The sequence below is a fragment of the Acinonyx jubatus genome, chromosome X (assembly GCF_027475565.1).
Source record: "Acinonyx jubatus isolate Ajub_Pintada_27869175 chromosome X, VMU_Ajub_asm_v1.0, whole genome shotgun sequence".
Classification (NCBI taxonomy): domain Eukaryota; kingdom Metazoa; phylum Chordata; class Mammalia; order Carnivora; family Felidae; genus Acinonyx; species Acinonyx jubatus.
In genome coordinates, this window is record NC_069389.1 from 24,608,279 (window position 1) to 24,626,949 (window position 18,671).

The 18,671-nt window shown below is 37.0% G+C and overlaps 1 protein-coding gene and 2 non-coding genes across 3 annotated transcripts in view; 1 reads left to right on the forward strand and 2 right to left on the reverse strand.

The window, feature by feature from the left end:
* Window positions 1-18,671, forward strand: part of IL1RAPL1 (interleukin 1 receptor accessory protein like 1) — a 1,339,829-nt gene that overhangs the window by 808,223 nt on the left and 512,935 nt on the right. The gene's annotated exons all lie outside the window — the stretch shown is intronic.
* Window positions 16,354-16,423, reverse strand: LOC113597776 (small nucleolar RNA U2-30). Its single transcript, XR_003418552.1, has one exon. It is a non-coding gene; the product is annotated as a small nucleolar RNA U2-30 (small nucleolar RNA).
* On the reverse strand, window positions 16,597-16,676 carry LOC113597777 (small nucleolar RNA U2-19). The gene has a single exon (XR_003418553.1). It is a non-coding gene; the product is annotated as a small nucleolar RNA U2-19 (small nucleolar RNA).

Consider the following 18,671-nt stretch of genomic DNA (forward strand, 5'->3'; position numbering starts at 1 on the left):
CTCCAGCCAGGGCCTCAACTGAGCCTGGGTCAGGATAGCATTTAAAAAAATCAGAAACAAAAACAAAAAACAAAGCCATATGACATCCCTAAGAATGTCAAATACTAGAATCCATAGATACAGGTTATAAATTAGCCATGCCTAAAAGGATGAGAGACATTTTAAAACCCTAAAAGAATGATGCCATTTTTGGTTCTGTGTGCAAGTGTCCATATTAAGAATGCTCAATCAGCAGTACAACCTACCCCATATCTATGTTTTGATTTGATTGAATGTTATGGCCTACTTTTTGGTGTTGTATTGTTGCCTGACATAGTTTATCAGCAAGAGCTAGCCTTTGATTTCTTGCTGCTTTTGAAAGCACTGGATTTGCAGTGTACTAGAATGTTTTCATTATGATGACCTTACCAGTGCAATCCTTTGGACTGCTTGCCTATGAGAAATGGTACAATCTTCCTGTCCCCAGCCATCCCTCTGGTCTGATCCCAGTATGAGAGCTGTACAGCTCCTGGCCTTGCAGACCACTAACCAAACTCATACCTACCTCATTGGGAAAGAAACAGATACTTTTTCTTTGACTCCTAGCCATATGGCAGTCACCATGCAGAATGATTTATAGGCTTTATTATCTACATTTTACCAAGGATGCAATTCAAAGTACATGAATTTATAATTTTAAATACAAATCATCATCATCTTTTCTAATTAAGTTCCATTCTTTTATTTGCTCGAAGAGCTGACCAATAAATATTCTTTCATAGAATGGTTAGCTTAGAGGTTAATTAGAGAAACGTCTGGAACTGCGCTGTCCAATACAGTGGACATTAGCAACATGTGATTATTGAGCACTTGAAATGTGACTAGACTGGACTTAACTGTGCTGTAAGGATAAAATATATACCAGATTTCAAAGACTTTGTATGAGAAAATAATGCACAGTATATAATTTGTAACTTTGTATTGATTACATATTGAAGTTATAATATTTGGTTAAATACAAAATATTACTAAATTAATTTTACCTATTTTTACTTTTTAAAATGTAGCCACTACAAAACTGTTAATTTTATATGTCACTTGCCTTATATTGGTATTGGACAGCACTGCTCTAGAACGTGAATGTGATTGCTGTCTTGAAAAGTGTAAGGGGAAGGCACAGGACCCAGAACCTTGGGTGTAGTTCCATTGGTGGCTGTGTCACTCATGAGCTAAAAGACCTTGGCCCAATCACCTGACTTCACTAAGTGTAGTCGTAATGTTGAGACCATGAATACCCACTCACAGTGCTATAGTAAGGAGTAAATTAGCCGAAACATGTGCAAGCAGGCTATAAAGAAAGGTGGAATGTTAATATTTATAATCCTAACCCAGTATTTCAAATGACATTATCATCAATACAAATCACTGAGTAGTACTCATTGATCACTAAGGAGTGATTTATATGTGTGGAGAAATCTCAAAAAGGTCATGATCTCACAGTTTGTGGGTTCAAGCCCCATGTTGGGTCTCTGCTGACAGCTCAGAGCCTGGATCCTGCTTCAGATTCTGTGTCTCCCTCTTTCTCTGCGCCACACCCCTGCTCACACACACTCTCTGTCTCATCCATAAATAAACATTTAAAAAAATAAAAAAGAATTGGGAAAATTCACAATAATGAAAAAGCAACTAGAAGTTATTGCACTAAAAATACATCAAGTAAAGGTTTCATCATGATTTAGAAGGTTTTATTTTTTTTTAATTGCTTACTGCTACATGACAGTATGTTTACATTTTCCACATATCCTTTCTACGTAAGTGAGGAGATTCAATTTATAGCTCTATGAATTTAGCATTTGACAATGGTTCCTAGACAACTCATTGCTCACTCAATACTGGGAGAGATTGCTAGTGCTATCTTCTTTGGAGGTTTTTAAAATAAGATAGATTTGGAGCACATGGGTGGCTCAGTCGGTTCAGCGTCGGACTCCTGATTTCATCTCGGGTCATGATCTCACAGCCTCGTGGGTTTGAGCCCCACATCGGGCTCTGTGCTGATGGTGTGGAACCTGCTTGGGATTCTCTCCCCCCGCCACTCTCTCTCTGCCCCTCCTCCACTTGCACTGTCTCTGTCTCTCTCAAAATAAATAAATAAACTTTTAAGAAAAATATGATCAGTTCCCCTCTGAGGTATGTGTAGGCATAGACAAGCTGGAGGAAGGTCATGGAGACTCTAGTGATTTTTCATTATGCTCATTATTTTAGTACTCACATTTTTCAAAGATATTTTATGGTTTAAAAACCAGGAAGCAATTAAGAAAATCAAAATATTAGGGTTTGATATGACAACTTAATAATTATACAATGAGATTTTTGAATGATGAATGTTTATTTTCAAAAGATTTTAACTATTTGGAAGAGCTTTTATTATCTTCACACTCTGAACAGGTCCACTAGGTATACAGTATTCCAGGGTTCTAACTTGTGTCTCCTACAATTTTGAAGTCTCTTTCTTGGTAAAATCAAGAGGTAACTCTTCAAAGTAACTTGCAATTGATGTGGACATTGTGTAATACATATTTAAAAGAATTTTTAGAACTACCTATGAGAAAACCACATAGAAATAGAATTGGTTTTATTCATGTCAAAATATATGGCTTTTGCATAAGAGGAATTAATGTTTTCATTTCTTAAAATGCTTGACCAAAGCTTTTAGTCATTATGTTAGCATCTGTTGTTCCATCTGGAAGACCTAAAAAATCCAATGAATTATAAATGGACAGTTCAACATGAATATGCAAATTAAAGACATTTTATGAATTCTATGTAAGATGTAAGAAATAGTTTACTCTTGCCTTAACTAGAAGATCTTACTATATATTTCTTAATCATCTGTTGGGTTCAGCCTTGGGTTCTACTCCAATATATCAACTATGACTTCTTGGGATATAAATACCACAGATTCATTATGAACTTCATAGACTTTATTTCAAATTATACAGTATAATTTGCTTATCAGGGAAATAAAAAAAAATACAAATTAACATGTAAGAAGTATTATTTTGTTTGTTTATTTATTTATTTATTTATTTATTTATTTTAATTTATTTTTTTTTAATTTACATCCAAGTTAGTTAGCATATAGTGCAACAGTGATTTCAGGAATAGATTCCTTCATGCCCCTTACTCATTTACCTCATCCCACCTCCCATACCCCCTCCAGGAACCCTCTGTTTGTTCTCCATATTTAAGAGTCTCTTATGTTTTGTCCTCCTCCCTGTTTTTATATTATTTTTGCTTCACTTCCCATATGTTCATCTGTTTTGTCTCTTAAAGTTAAGAGGTATTATTTTAAATATAGAAGTACTATCAGTAGTCACTCCTGTGTTGTGGTGTCAACAGAAAATTATGGAATTTTTAATGAGTCCTTACTGTTAATGTTCCCTTAGAAAATTATGCTGTTTTCCATAATGCCATCTCTTGAAGGACACATTTGCTTTATTCACTAAACCTTGACACATACTCTAAATATGAATATAAATGCTACTGTTTCTATGCCCTGCTTTCTAAGTCTTGTGATTTCTATTATTTGTTTAAAATGTTTAGTTTTCAATATATCACTTAGGATCGCAAAGTACATACTGAGCTTTTTTTTTTTAATTGAGGTTTGCTTTGTCAAATTAAGGATGAAAGAATGACGCTGAAACATATGTCCTTTTTTAAAAAAATGTAAAAATGCATTTTAAACTTTTTAAGTGAAACCATGGCTTCTGAATGTCACGAACATGTCCTGTTTCTTTTATGCATCAACTTTTATGAGTCCCCGATTAAAAATATAACCTGAAAACAGAATGTTTCTACTTAGATATTGTTGCTATGGTGCTATTTAGCTAATCATATAACCCTTTCAGATAATGAAACCAATAGCACTTGTCAACACCAAACATGAAGGATGGGAGTGAAATAGCAGAGATGTGAAAAATATCCATTAACATGAAAGCAATATGTTATGGGGGCAGCAAAGAGGTAGTAGGCTATTCACTGTTTACTGGTTGGCTATGACATTGCTAAAATTAGATTAAAGCAAAAAAGCTTAGTACAAATGTAATGAAATAGTTTTGATGATATTTTCCATTTGGGGTATATAATTAGATCCTTTTATATTAATCTAATTTCTCTCTGAGTTAAATAAACTGAATAGTCTTGACCTACCTTTTTTATATGCTTTTTTTATTCAACAAGATCATTTGATAAACATTTTGTAAGAAATACAGTTACACTCAGAGCAACAATTGTGTACGTATACAAGCTATTTACACTGTATAAATGAATGTGCTCTATGGTTGTAAGATCTGCATTTATTATTTTAAATAAAGTTAGAAGTTATAGAGAATTTCTACGCTGGTACCATTCAATGTATAGATTGGAAATAACAGAGTCAAGAGGTTCTTTACCCCAAATGCTTAGAGAAGTGCTTTTTGATGGCAGACAAGAGGCTGAAACAAAGGTAAGACAGTGAGTTTGAAGAAGAGGTAACAGATCTGAAATATACCTACGTGTATCTCACATAATATGTTTAGTTGTTACATGTGAGTATTCATGGAGTGGGGGCCTGGTTTTTGTCTGGAGGATTTGAATTTTGAGGGATTTCAAGATGAGCCTGTTTGAAGAGGAGTATATTAGGTGGTTTTTGTTTGTTTTACTCCAAGTAACTAGTGACTTAAGTAACAAAGACATACATTATGTTTTCTTTTTTAACATTTTATTTTATTTTTTAAGACACAGAGAGGGATGGAGCACAATTAAGGGAGGGTCAGAGAGAGAGGGAGACACAGAATCCAAAAAGGCTCCAGGTTCTGAGCTATCAGCCCAGAGCCCAACCTGGGGTTTGAACCCACGAAAGCGAAATGATGAGCTGAGCTGAAGTCAGACACTTAACCGACTGAGCCACCCAGATGCCCCATGTTTTATGTTCTCTAACAAGAATTCCAGAAGTAGATAAGGCCCAGGACTGGTAATTCAGCAGCTACAATGACATTATCAGGTACAGTTTTTTTTTTCCTTTTTTGTCTTTCCTCTCTGCCATTCTCTGCAAATGACTTGACCTCTTCGCCTGGCTTCACAAATGGCATCATGTGTAGACCCCTGTGTCTACAGACAAAGAATTGGTCCATATTGTATTCCCTAAATAAGAGCAAGGTCCGTTTTCCCAGAAGCTCCCAGAGCACACTTCCAACCACCATCCTATTGTTAAAAATTGCCCATGGATAAACCAATCACTGGAAAGGGGGCCAAGATCACTGTCAATATGACTGTTTATGACCATTCAAGATTCAACCCTGCACTTAGAAGGTTCTCAGCCTCCCCATGAAGCACATGAGGACCTGTAGTAGGGTGAACAATATCAGGACAACAAGGATGGCAAGGATGGTGTGTGGGGGTGGGGTGGGGGGAGGGGTGGTTTGGAGAGGCTGCTAGATTTTGTGCCCAGAAAGTAGCAGTTAAGGTTTGGTAATGTTGGACTTGAGGTATCTATGGGATATCTGTTGGCAGGTTTTAGGAGATGATTGGAAATATGGGACAGAAAGGTGATAAGAATTTGGCATTGATCACACAGATGACACTTGAACCTATAACAGTGAATGGGATTATTCAGGAACAATGTATAGAGTAGAATGTTAGGTGTCAAAGGACAAAATGCTGCAAAGATAACAAAGATGTTGAGAAAAGGTGATTTTCCAGAGAAATAAAACTAGAGAGGCTGTTTTTATATGTGTGAAATACAGTTAAGTAAAAAAATACGAATTTGTTTGGTGGACTTTTCCATCCTCAGAAGTTCAACTAGGATCCCACATTTCTGATTCATAGGAATCCTAACATTCCCATGGTTTTTGTCTGTTTAATTTAGAAACATCTATAATGACCTGTTACTCTTACTCAAATCATTCCTCGTCATTGATTAAAGTCCAATTTAGTCTGAGAATTTGGTTTTGTTTGGCTCTACTCTGGTGTATAACCACATTCCTAGAAGATAATGGCAGAGGATTTCAGTAATTCTCCTGTAGTAGTGGCTAAGTCTTCCACTTGACTGCAGTTCTTGGAGTCACAGTTACCAATATACATGAAGCTCTGTGATATAAATGTATCAAGTATCCCATTAATTGGAATCTAAGATAGATTTTCATATACATGTTTCTGTACTTTGCCAAACAGTACTGGGTGGGAAAGAGTCTCCTTTCCTTCATATAGTTTGAGCTCTTGCTGGACAGCAGCTGCTCAGTCCACAACTGTAGTTACCCCTTGATCGATGCAGGGATTAGGGGCAGGGCTTCGTATGTAGTCACAAATTTACCTGTCATGTTTGTGCGTTTTTTGTTAATTGAATTTCTTTGGTAAAAACAGTCTGGAGTCAAGGATTTCCTTTTTACTGCTTTTTTTTGGGGGGGGGTATAATTAAAATACAGTATAATGTTAGTTTCAGGTGTATAGTGTAATGATTCAGCAATTCTATACATTGCTCGGTGCTCATCATGATAAGGTACTCTTGGTCCCCTTCACCTGTTTTACCCATTCCAACCACCCACCTCCCCTCTGGCAACCCCAGTTTGTTGTCAGTATTTAAGATTCTGGATTTGTTGTTTATCTCGTTTTCTTTTTGTTTGTTTTGCTTCTTAAATTCCATGTGAGTTAAATCGTATGGTATTTGTATTTCTCTAATTTATTTCATTTAGTATTATACCCTGTAGGTCCATCCACATTATTGCAAATGGCAAAACCTCGTTCTTGTTTATGGCTGAGTGTTACTCCATTGTGTATGTATACTACATCTCCTTTATCCATTTATCTACTGACGTACACTTGGGCTGCTTCTGTATATTGGCTGTTGTAAATAATGCTGCAGTAAACATTAGGGTGCATGTATCTTTTTGAATTAGTGTTTTCATTCTGTTTGCCTAAATATCTAGTAGTGGAATTACTGGGTCATATGGTGATTCTTTAGTTGATTTTTTGAGGTCCTCCTTGCTGTTTTCCACAGTGACTGCACCAGTTTACATTACCACCAACAATATGTGAGGGTTCATTTTTTCCCACATCCTTACCAACACCTGTTTTGTTTTGTTTTGTTTTGTTTTGTTTGTCTTTTTTTTTGGCATTTTACAAACCTCCTTAATATCTGAAGTTTTTTCAATTTAAATTCAAGTTAGTTAACATGCAGTGTAGTCTTGGCTTCAGGAGTAGAACCCAGTGATTCATCACTTACATGTAACACCCATTGCTCATCCTGAAAAGTGCCCTCCTTAATGCCCATCACCCATTTAACTCACCCCACTCCCCCCTCACCCCCATCAATCCTCAGTTTGTTCTCTGTATTTAAGAGTCTCTTATCATTGGCCTCCCTCTCTGTTTTTATCTTATTTTCCCTTCCCTTCCCCTATGTTCTTCTCTTGTGTTTCTCAAATTCCACATATAGATGAACTCATATGATATCTGTCTTTCTCTGACTTATTGATTTTAGCCTTTCTGAGAGGTGTGAGGTGATATCTCATTGTGGTTTTGATTTACATTTGTGTGGTCTGGTGATGTTGAGCATCTTTTCATCTGTCTACAGGCCATCTGAATGTCTTCTTGGGAAAAATGTCTACTCAGGTCCTCTGCCCATTTTTTAACTGGATTATTTCTATTTTTGGTGTGAGTTGTGTAAGTTCTTTATATATTTTGGATATTAACTTCTTATCAGATGTATCATTTGCACATATTTTCTCCCATTCTGTAGGCTGACCTCCTCTGCAGTCAAAAATTTGCATGTAACTTTTGACTCCCCAGAAACTTAACTACTAATAGCTTACTGTTGACTAAAAGCCTTACCAGTAATATAAATTGTCAATTAGCACATATTTTGTGTATGTATTGTATACTGTATTCCTATAATAAAGTAAGCTTGAGAAAAGAAAATCACAAGAAGATGGGGCATCTGGGTGACTCAGTCGATTAAGCATCCAACTCTAGATTTCAGCTGAGGTCATGGTCTCATGGTCATGAGATCGAGCCCCATGATGGGCTGTTTGCTGGATGTGGAGCCTGCTTAATTCTCTATTTCCCTCTCCCTCTGTTCCTCCCTTGCTCTCACTCTCTGTCTCTGGAAGAAAAAGAAAGAAAGAAAGAAAGAAAGAAAGAAAGAAAGAAAGAAAGAAAGAAAGAAAGGAAGGAAGAAAGAAAGACCCAAGAAGAAATATATTTATAGTACTTTAGTGTAAAAACTGTATGTACAAGTAGACCTGCGCCATTCAAACCTGTGGTGTTCATGAACTGTATACCTCCCAGCCCCTATTGCTTCTAGGTAAAGCCACATGACTAGTTCTCACCAATGAAGGGAAAGGAGGAACTGTCACTTCAGAGCCAAAGTAGTGAGGAAATGAATATTCTTTCTCCTGTTCTTACCACAGTAATTGCTTAGAGACAGAGAATGCCTAGGCCCCATTGGAGGGAAAGAGCTCTTATCGCTAAATCACGTCATGGGCGAAAGCTCATCACTGACCAGAACAATTCTCATTGCATGCTTCTGTGAGTGAGAAATGACCATCATTTAAGTTAAACCACTAAAATCCTGAGGTTTACTCTTACAGCTGCTAGCTTTTATCCTAAATAACACAGGCACATTTTGCTAATGCAAAGTCATTTGAATAAAAGATGATTATTGTCAAGTTATGAAAGATCTGGAAGGCAAACTGCTAAGCTGTACTCCCACTTTCCTGTCTGAATACCTCATTCTATACTTATTCTCCATCTGCTTTGCACATCCATCAGATCTCTGCATGTTCAGAGTCTACCTGTCTTTCAAGGTGCAAATCAAAAACCCATCCCCTCCAGTCAGCCTTCAGTGCTTTCCTCCTAGTTCAGGACAGTCCCTTCTTCGCTAGAGGTCAGATTGCTTTTGACGTTGTTTCTTCTATGCTTATTTGGCTGTTGGGCTATATTGACACTCTTTTTCACTGGCCTCTAACTTATTTGAGGTAAGGCTTCATCTTGTCTATTTTGGTTTTATCAGTAATTCTGCATTATTTAGTACATAGTATTAGATGATTAATGAGCAGTTTTTGAAATGTTGAATAAACAAAAGCTAAATTGGGTACGTATTTAATGAATGTATTCTAAATAATTCAGCTACGTGTTATTTTAGTGTTAATCATAAACCTGTTATGTAAGTAATACTTTTACAGCTTTCAGCTTATACATAAAATAAGTTAAAATGTAACTATTTTGTTTAAAATTCTTTTTATAGTCATTATTATCAAATTAATCTATAATAATCCCAATGAGCTATAATAGTGGTTGTTTTCTTCATAGTAATTCAAATGATATCATTTTCTTTTAAAGTAAGCACAATATACTTTCTTATATAGGGTCAACTGAAGTGTTTTTAAAAGCTTGTAGAGTCTGGAGGTTCATTTACTTTTTTCCCCACTATTTTTATTTCAAGTTTCTATTTAAATTCTGGTTAGTTAACATATAGTGTAATAATGGTTTCAGGAGTAGAATTTAGTGACTCATCACTTAGATACTACACCCAGTGTTCATCCCAACGCATGTCCTCCTTAATGCCCATCGCCCATTTAGCCCATCCATCACCAACTTCCTTCCATCAACCCTCAGTTTGTTCTTTATCACTAACAGTGTGATTTCTGGTTTGCTTCTCTCTTTTTATTTTCCTATGTTCATCTGTTTCGTTTCTTAAATTCCACATATGAGTGAAATCGTATGGTATTCATTTTTCTCTGACTGACTTACTTCACTTACCATAATACCCTCTAGATCCATCCATGCCATGGCAAATGGCAAGATTTCATTATGTTTTTATGGCTGAGTAATATTCCATTGTGTGTGTATCTATCTAGTGTGTGTGTGTGTGTGTGTGTGTGTGTGTGTGTGTGTTTACCATATCTTCTTTATCCATTCATCAGTCAATGGACATTTGTGCTCTTTCCATAATTTGGCTATTGTTGATAATGCTGCTGTAAACATCGGGATGTACCAATTCATTTATAAGACACATAGTAAAATAGTTTAAAGTTGGAATCTTCCAAACGTAATATGAAAAAATAAATAGAATACCGAAACAGCTTGGAAGACTAATGCCAACAGAAGACATACCCCCTAAAAAGAAGAGGATAACAGAAAAATAAATAAATACATTTGAGAAAGGAGGTAGAAAGGGAGGAGAGAGAGTAAAAAAGAAAAATATGCCTGGTCTTCTTGTAGAGGGAGTGTTTCTTAAGCATTAATCTTGGAGAGTAAGAGAGAGAGAAAGAGAGGGAAAGGGAAAGGAAGAGAGGGAAGCAAGGAAGGAAGCATTTGTTACTAAGCTGTCTCTTTGCAGCATTATCTGTAAGGTGCAATATTAGAAATACTTTAAATGTTTAGAAAGTGAAAAGGAAAGGGACTTATCAATTATGTGAGGTAGTGCCATATAGTGGAAAGAGTCTGGATCAGAGCAAGGTGACATTACATTATGGTCCTGTTTCCAACCTGGTTTAGGCCAATATTTTTAACCCAGACTTGTATCTTAGGGAACTCTATGACTCCTTCCAGGGCTAAAGTTTTCTAATGCAATAAAACGTTTAACAGTTAACGCTATTCTGATATTTGCAAGTTTCCTGAATAGCATCTCTTCATCGTGTGGGGGAGGGCAACGCTATTCTTAAAAGAACAGAATCTCCAAAAGCCAATAAACCATGACTATTCTTTCAAGAAATGCTTATTGTGTGGATACTAATCTAAACCAGGATTTTTTTGTTGTTCCTAAAATGATACCATGGGCAAGTTAACTATTCACAGTTACTTCCTTTAGTCTAACTCAAATTGTGATGAGAGTTGAATTATATTTAGGCACCCAGCACAGTACATAGCATGTAATAGACTCTCGAGAAAAGCTTGTTTCCTCCCTCTGGCGTATAAAATATAAAAGAACAACCAAATGAAAAACTAAAAGCAGCAATAAGTTAGCTACATGTCTATCCTTGTACCGAGGGGTTGTTTGACACCAGAATGGTCACAGTCAGTTTTCATTACTGTGATACAAACTGTAATAAAATTATATTTAAAGAATTATATAAGAGAGAAAAAAATCAGTTAGTATTCCCTGGTTAATTTCAGACATAATAATTATGTAAGTTGGCTGTTATTAAGTAAACATCTCTTTAATGCAGATGAAAAGAAGATTGTGCTGCTGCTTCTTATGATGATGATGAAAATTAGCCTTTATGAATGCCTTCTGTATGCATGATTATAAGTACTTTGTATATTTTATCTGATTTAAACTGTATCATACATGACATAATAGTTTAAAGTCACCTGTTTGTTGACTGCGTTTTACTGTCTACTGCCATTTGATGGATTCTGTAGATGTACTAATTCCATTCTTCATTTCCTTTATAAAAACCAAGTTATTATTTGTGTAATGTTCTAAGCACTATGATAAATCAAAGAATGAAATAGGCAGAGATCTCCTGGGGCAGTTGCATTGAGCAGAAGAGATAAATTATGCATGTAATAAGATGCAAAATAAAAAGTGCAGTGTGAAAGAAATGGATCATAAACAGTGGTAGGAATTCTGGGGTGGTCATAGAAAGTTTCCTGCACACGTGGAATTTGAAGTTCTCCTTCAGGGAGAGCAAGAATTTGAATATGAAGGTGCTAAAAATTTTTTTTTAATCTGAACTTGATAAGGACTTTATTTAGATGAATTATTACAAAGAGTGGGGCAGTTGCAATAGAAGGAGGACTATTGTGATAGAGAGACCATTTTGACCATAAGACCTGCACACCTCTCAGGGATTAGGCAAAAAGACTTTTTCTTTTACATAGAGGAGAAAACAGAGCTAGCAAGAACAGGGTGTAGGGAGGTGGTGTGAACAGAAATGGCATGATGGGAAAGCAGATCAGAGAAGGTTTTACCCTGAGGCCAGCCTACACTGTGGAAGGGCTATTAAGAAATGGCTTAGTGGGGCGCCTGGGTGGCGCAGTCGGTTAAGCATCCGACTTCAGCCAGGTCACGATCTCGCGGTCCGTGAGTTCGAGCCCCGCGTCAGGCTCTGGGCTGATGGCTCAGAGCCTGGAGCCTGTTTCCGATTCTGTGTTTCCCTCTCTCTCTGCCCCTCCCTCGTTCATGCTCTGTCTCTCTCTGTCCCAAAAATAAATAAATGTTGAAAAAAAAATTAAAAAAAAAAAAGAAATGGCTTAGTGATGGCTCAGGATGAGGGTAGGTCAAAGTTGGGGGGCCTGCGGGAAGGAGAGAATCTTAACCAAATTATAGCTAACAGGCATTTTGTTCTGGCTGATCAATGGGGACAGCAGTTTAATCATTTATGAAGCAAAGATGGGAATTTGGAGGGTCTGTGTCTGGCCTTGTCATAGGTAAACAAAGGAGCATCCCTGAGTTTTATTTAAGTCATATGGGGAAGTGTGGGTTTTTATGATAAGCTGTTGCCTAGAATACAAAAGGAGGGGGAAATTTCTTAAACTTTGCTTTTTTCTAGGATCATAGGTTTTGGGTAAAATTCAACATTGTCAGCGATGTGGGAATAATGAGGATTCCCTAATGAATGAGCTGTGCATGGGAAGGGTTTCAGTTAGTCAGGAAGTCAAGATTTTGAAAGATTGCACTAATAAATAATAATAGTAATAGCACCTTATATCTGTGAACTCATTTAAATAATCGTCACAACCATCCAGTGACATGGGTACAATTATTCTCCCATTTTATAGGCAAGGAATTTGAATTCCTTAAAGGTAGGTAACTTTGTCACTGCTAGTAAGACATACATCTGGGGCTGTGACTCATAAAGCCCTGGTCTCCCAGTAGCTGACCCAACCTCTTTTCATTACTTCGAACTATTCCTTTAACCCAGAGAGAGAGAAGGGATAAAACTCCTGGAATAAGGGAGACGGGACCTACGGTGATTTTCCCATTTCCAAAAACAATGGACTCAACAAATACATATATATGAGAGACGTTATGGGACACTAAAGAAAGAAGATTGTAGAATACTAGAAAATACAAATTTGGGTACAGCAGCAGCCAATGGAACTTCACAAAAGAAAATGACAATTAGGGAAGATTCTGGATGCAGAGAATAAAAAACCTCAGCTAGTCAGGACAGAAGGGGGCCTACTGCTTTGTGTGCTTTCTCTTTGTGTGGGAATGAGGATATGCATGGACATTAGGGTCAACTTAACACTGTCATCTTTGTCGGCCCAGGTTTCCAAGCTTCATTCCGCCATGGGTGAGATTATGGCAGGCCTTGAGGTATGAGCAGTAGGTGGAAAATGCCTACTGCTTTAGTCCTTAAGAGCATCTCTGAGCTACAAATCAGGCATCCCCACTAGTACAATTTAGCCTTCCAGAGTTAAGAACAATTGCTTACTCCAACAGGCATTTACCTGTCCTTCCCTTAACCAGCTACATTTGCGTTCATTTCTACTGTTCACAAGTACCATTGTTTTTCCTAATGATTATCTTGTGATTCAGTACATTTGGTCTAATGAGCCAGGGAATACATAACACATGGTGGAAAATTTTACTGAAAATATTGGTAACTATTTTGACACGTCAAGAATTGAATGAAGTTCATGTAGAGAGCATAGTTTATATAGCATTGCTGATTGCTACAACCAACAGAGATTTTATTGGAAATGTAATAATAAAAGCATTTAACTTCTGCTGCGTGCATTCTATGCGTCTGGACCAATGGTAAGCACCTTCACATCCTTATTTCTTTTCATCTTCCTAGGCACCTATTAGTCAGGGATATGGTTTCTGCTTTATGGATGAACAAATTAAAGTTAAAAGAATTTAATCACTATGCTCATGAGTTTGTACTTTAATCCTTAGAGCCCAGTTTTGAACCTAGACCTCTTTGATTTAAAAAAATGTTCTAAACTATTCTGTGAATCAATCACTCACATTTTTAAGGCTGATCAATAACAGCTCTGCTGCCTAATAGCTGTGTGACCTTGGGGAAATTATTTAACTGCTCTTTGACTTTGTTTCTTAATCTGAAAAGTGAGGGCAACCATGTCTTCATCATAAGATCGTTGTGAAGATTAAATAAATAATATGTGTAAAGTATTTAAAAGACCTACATAGCCACCATTTTCATTTACATTAGCTGTGGTTATTAATGATGATTGAGATGACAGTGAAACCGTGTTCTTTCTTAAAAACTCAGAGTGAATAGCCACACTCAGTGTCTCAGTGTGACTTTGTGTGCTCCAGCAGTAGGATTGATTATATTTGTGTACATATTCTTTGTTTCCCCATACTCTTGTACCAGCTTAATTTAAATAAAAACCACAGGGAATTAGGAGCATTGGTTTACTCACAATTGCATTCACATGTAATTTTTTAAAACATAAATTGAGAAAACTCCTTTGTGTCTATGTTTGAACTTCTCTGACTTTCTAAAATAAAATTTAGATTCGATCTCAGAGGACAGGGTGGCATCTTTGACAACTGGATTTTAGGAAACTTAAAAAAACAAACAAACGGGATTTGAAAAGCCAACATAACATTGAAGAGGAAGAACAAATCTGAAAGCCTGATACTATAGGACTTTGATACTTACTTACTCTTTGGTATGTATTTACCCAGAGGAGTTGAAAACTTTTGTCCACATAAAAGCCTACACACACATCTTATACCAGCTTTATTCATAATTGCCAAAAATTGCAAGCAACCAAGACATCCCTTCAATAGGTGAGTGGATAAATAAACTGTGGTACAGTCAGATGATAGAACATTATTCAGTTCTAAAAGGAAATTAGCTATCAAGCCACAAAAAGACATAGAGGAAACCTAAATGCATATTACTAAGTGAAAGAAGTCAGTTTGAAAAGGGTACATACTATATGATTCCATCTATGTGATATTTTGGAAAAGGCAAAACTATGGAGACAGTAAAAAGATCAGTGGTTGCCAGAGTTAAGGGTGGGGAGCTAGAGGTGAATAGACAGAGCACAGGAGTTTTAAGGCAGTGAATATTCCCTGTATGATACTATGTTATACATTTTTTGTGTGGTTTCATATTTTTATTTAAATTCTAGTTAGTTAACATAAGCTTTGTTATACACCGGTCCAAACTGATAGGATGTATAACACCAAGAGTGAACCCTAAGCTACACTATGGACTTCGGGTGATTATGATGTGTCAGTGTAGGTTCATGTTGTGATAAGTGTGCCACTGTGGTGGGGGATGTTGTTGATGGGGAGGCCGTGCATGTGTTGAGAGAGAGGGTGTATGGGAAATCTCTGTACCTTCCTTTCAATTTTGCTGTGAGCCTAAAACTACTCTTAAAAAATAAAGTCTTTTATAGCAAAATAAGTAAAGAAATTACATATCATTGCCCTGGTGTAAAGAATCAAGATTACTAAAATGCAAGAAAAATTTACTCATATTTCCCATTTGTATGGAACATAGAGATATTAACACTGTCTTGACTTACTTGCTCCCTATGGTGGTCAGGCTGCATGGAGCCTGAGCTGAGCCTGAGTTTTCTCATCTAAAATATATGTTGATAGGTGTGCATTGTGATTAGAGATCAAACAGGCCAACAAAGAAGTAGCAGGGAAAGGACTGAGGTGCAGAAACAAGGTTCTTTCTTAGAAATTCAAAGATAGATTGAAGTAAAAGTCACTTAAGGTTGTGATGTGTCTGAATATTGGTAGTAGTGCTGTGTGCCTCAGCACAGGCTTTAAATAGCCCTTGGAGTTTGTGACAACTTTATGCTCTGATAAGTATGTATTTGTAGATAATTCAGGCTGAGATTAAAGGTTTGCAGCAGGGGGATGAATGGATAAAGATGCGGTATGCATATACAACGGGATATTACTTAGCCATGAAAAGAATGAAATCTTGCCATGAGTAATGATGTGGATGGAACTAGGCAATATTATGCTAAGAGAAAGAAATCAGTCTGAGAAAGACATACCGTACCATACCATACCATATGATTTCACTTATATGTGGAATTTAATAAACAAAACAAATAAGCAAAGGGGGAAAAAGAGAGACAAGCCAAGAAACAGACTCTTGAAAACAAACTGTTACTAGAAGAGAGGTAGGTGGGGGAATGGGTTAAATAGGTGATGGGGATTAAGGAGGGCACTTGCTGTGATGAGCACCAGGTTTTGTATGAAAATGCTGAATCACTATATTGTACACCTGAACCTAATATATTGTATGTTAACTGGAATTTAAATTAAAAACTTTATTAAAATGTTGCCAACAACAACAACAAGAAAAAGGTTTGCAGCAGGGGTTGCATAAGATATTGTGAAAATGGTATTGAACGTGATCTTAAATATCTTATTTTTTAAAATTCTGAGTTCAGTTCAAGTGTAGAAATCTTCATAGTCACAAAGGTCAGCAGTGAAACCTTCTCATCACTGCTCAGCACTGATGAGCGTTTCATACACATATATACCCTCCCATCTCTTTCATCCATCAGCCAGTCCTTGGTTCTCTGCTGTCACTTTTATAAACATGCATGCACACACGCTCACATTCATACTCACACACTGACAATCCCAGACAGAAGCCCTTATTGCTTTAAATTACTTTTACTTCTCAGAAGTATGAAGATCATGCATCAGGCAGACTGGAAGTTCTTCTGATGCTCAGATTCAGCTATTTTCATCATTGATCTACTTCACTAAGAACAGACCTCAGAGAATTAAATATTTTAAATATAAAAAATTAAACTAAATTCATTTAGGAGTCCCACTATATCCTCTTTGTAGCTATGACGTTTACTTCTTGCTGCCTTGCGGCTGAGCATAAAAGAGCAAATAGTGGCCTCTCTCTCCAGTCCATACCGACTAGAAAAATGATCACACAAACAACTACTGATTTGTGCTTGGTTAAAAAGAAAATATTTCCATTCTAGAACACAAAATGAGTAAAAACAATCTAATTCTGTTTAAGGATGATACTGATTTCTTCTGTATCTTTGAAACAAAAAAATGAGTAAGATACAATTTACACAACCACAGGTTTGAAGAAATTGGGTCCTGAATACTATGATCAGGGCATCTTTCTGTTGCCACCTTCCCTACCTCAAAACGATTCTCCACATTGTGAAAAACAGATGCTTAAAAGCCATCAGTAACTCACTCCACATTACTCAGAGTCCCAAATCTTTAGTTGGTTTATCAAACCATCAATCATTTGTCCTCACTCACACCCCATCTCCCTTACAAACTACGAGTTTGTGTTCTCGTAGTGTCAAGGCACATCTGTTTCACACACTTTTATAGTTATATATTTATCTTCAAAACTTTTTTTAACATTTATTTTTGAGAGAGACAGACAGACAGACAGAGTGTGAGCAGGGAAAGGGCAGGGGTGGGGGACACAGAATCCAAAGCAGGCTGCAGGCTCTGAGCTGTCAGCAGAGGGCCCGATGCAGGGCTCAAACCCACGAACTGTGAGATCTGACCTGAGCTGAAGTCCAACGCTTAACGAACTGAGCCACCCAGGCGCCCCTATAGTCATATATTTAAAGTAATGTCTCTCAGACTTTGATATGCATAAGAATTATGTAGAGATCTTGTAAAAATGCAGATTGTGATTCCGGCTGATGCGGTTGCTGCAGGCCCCAGACCACACACTAAGTAACAAGGGCTTAGAGTCTATCTGCTTCTCTGGACCTGGGGACAGGATCCTCAGAGTCTGAATCACAGCAGGCCCTGAATTAACAGCCACTGAATGAATTTCAAAAGCAACAGAATCTCGACAATATAACATTTTCATTTTAAAATACAAGCAGTGCTTACAAATAACCATTTGAGAAGAACTTTGTTAACTTCCTTCCCTCCTTCTGTATCTTGGTACATCCATCTGTTCTTCCTGTCTCTTTGCCTCAAAGTTCACTGGTATCTGGAATTTCTACCCAATCCCCTGCTTTTCCTGTATTCCTTTTACACCCTGGAGGCATTTTCAATGATAGCACTTCTGAAAATAAAAAGTAAAGGAAGCCAGCATAGAGAGATGAAGAAAAATGAACCTCTGTTCTCCTCTTCAGATACCAGTTGAGTTACTTTCTTGTTTCTCCCAATCTAACCTCTTTGGACCCCATCAGACCATTTATCAAAGAATCCCAAACACATCCCTAGACTCCACTTTGGTATTGTAATGCTCAACACTGGTGTCTGTATGTTCCTCGGGAATGGAAATGAACCTTTTATCAGTCATTTATTTATAGATAGACTTGTCTTTTAACACCTAAGTAAAGATTTGATCATGTTTTGAGCCTATAAATGTATTTTTAGATGCATACTTACCCAGGGCTCGGGGGAGAGAAGGCATGTAGTCATTTTGTTCCAAACGCTTATAGTTGGGTGTATTGTGAAAATGGAAAAATGAAAATTGTCATAAACTCCCTTTGGTCCCCTTACCACCTATATACCCAGCCCTTGTCTCAAACACTTGGAGCAGTCACTGTAGCAAAGGAGGGAATTGGTGAAAACATTTTATGAGATAATAATTTTCCTACCAGGTGGACTGTCTTTTAGTAGTACAGGCACTGCTCTTCTCCTGTTAGGGTTAGACATGCTTCCAAGCAGACAAAAACCATCAAGTAAAGCATTGTTTCAGGGAGATAACATGTACTCAGAAACGTTGACACTTGTGGTTTTAGGA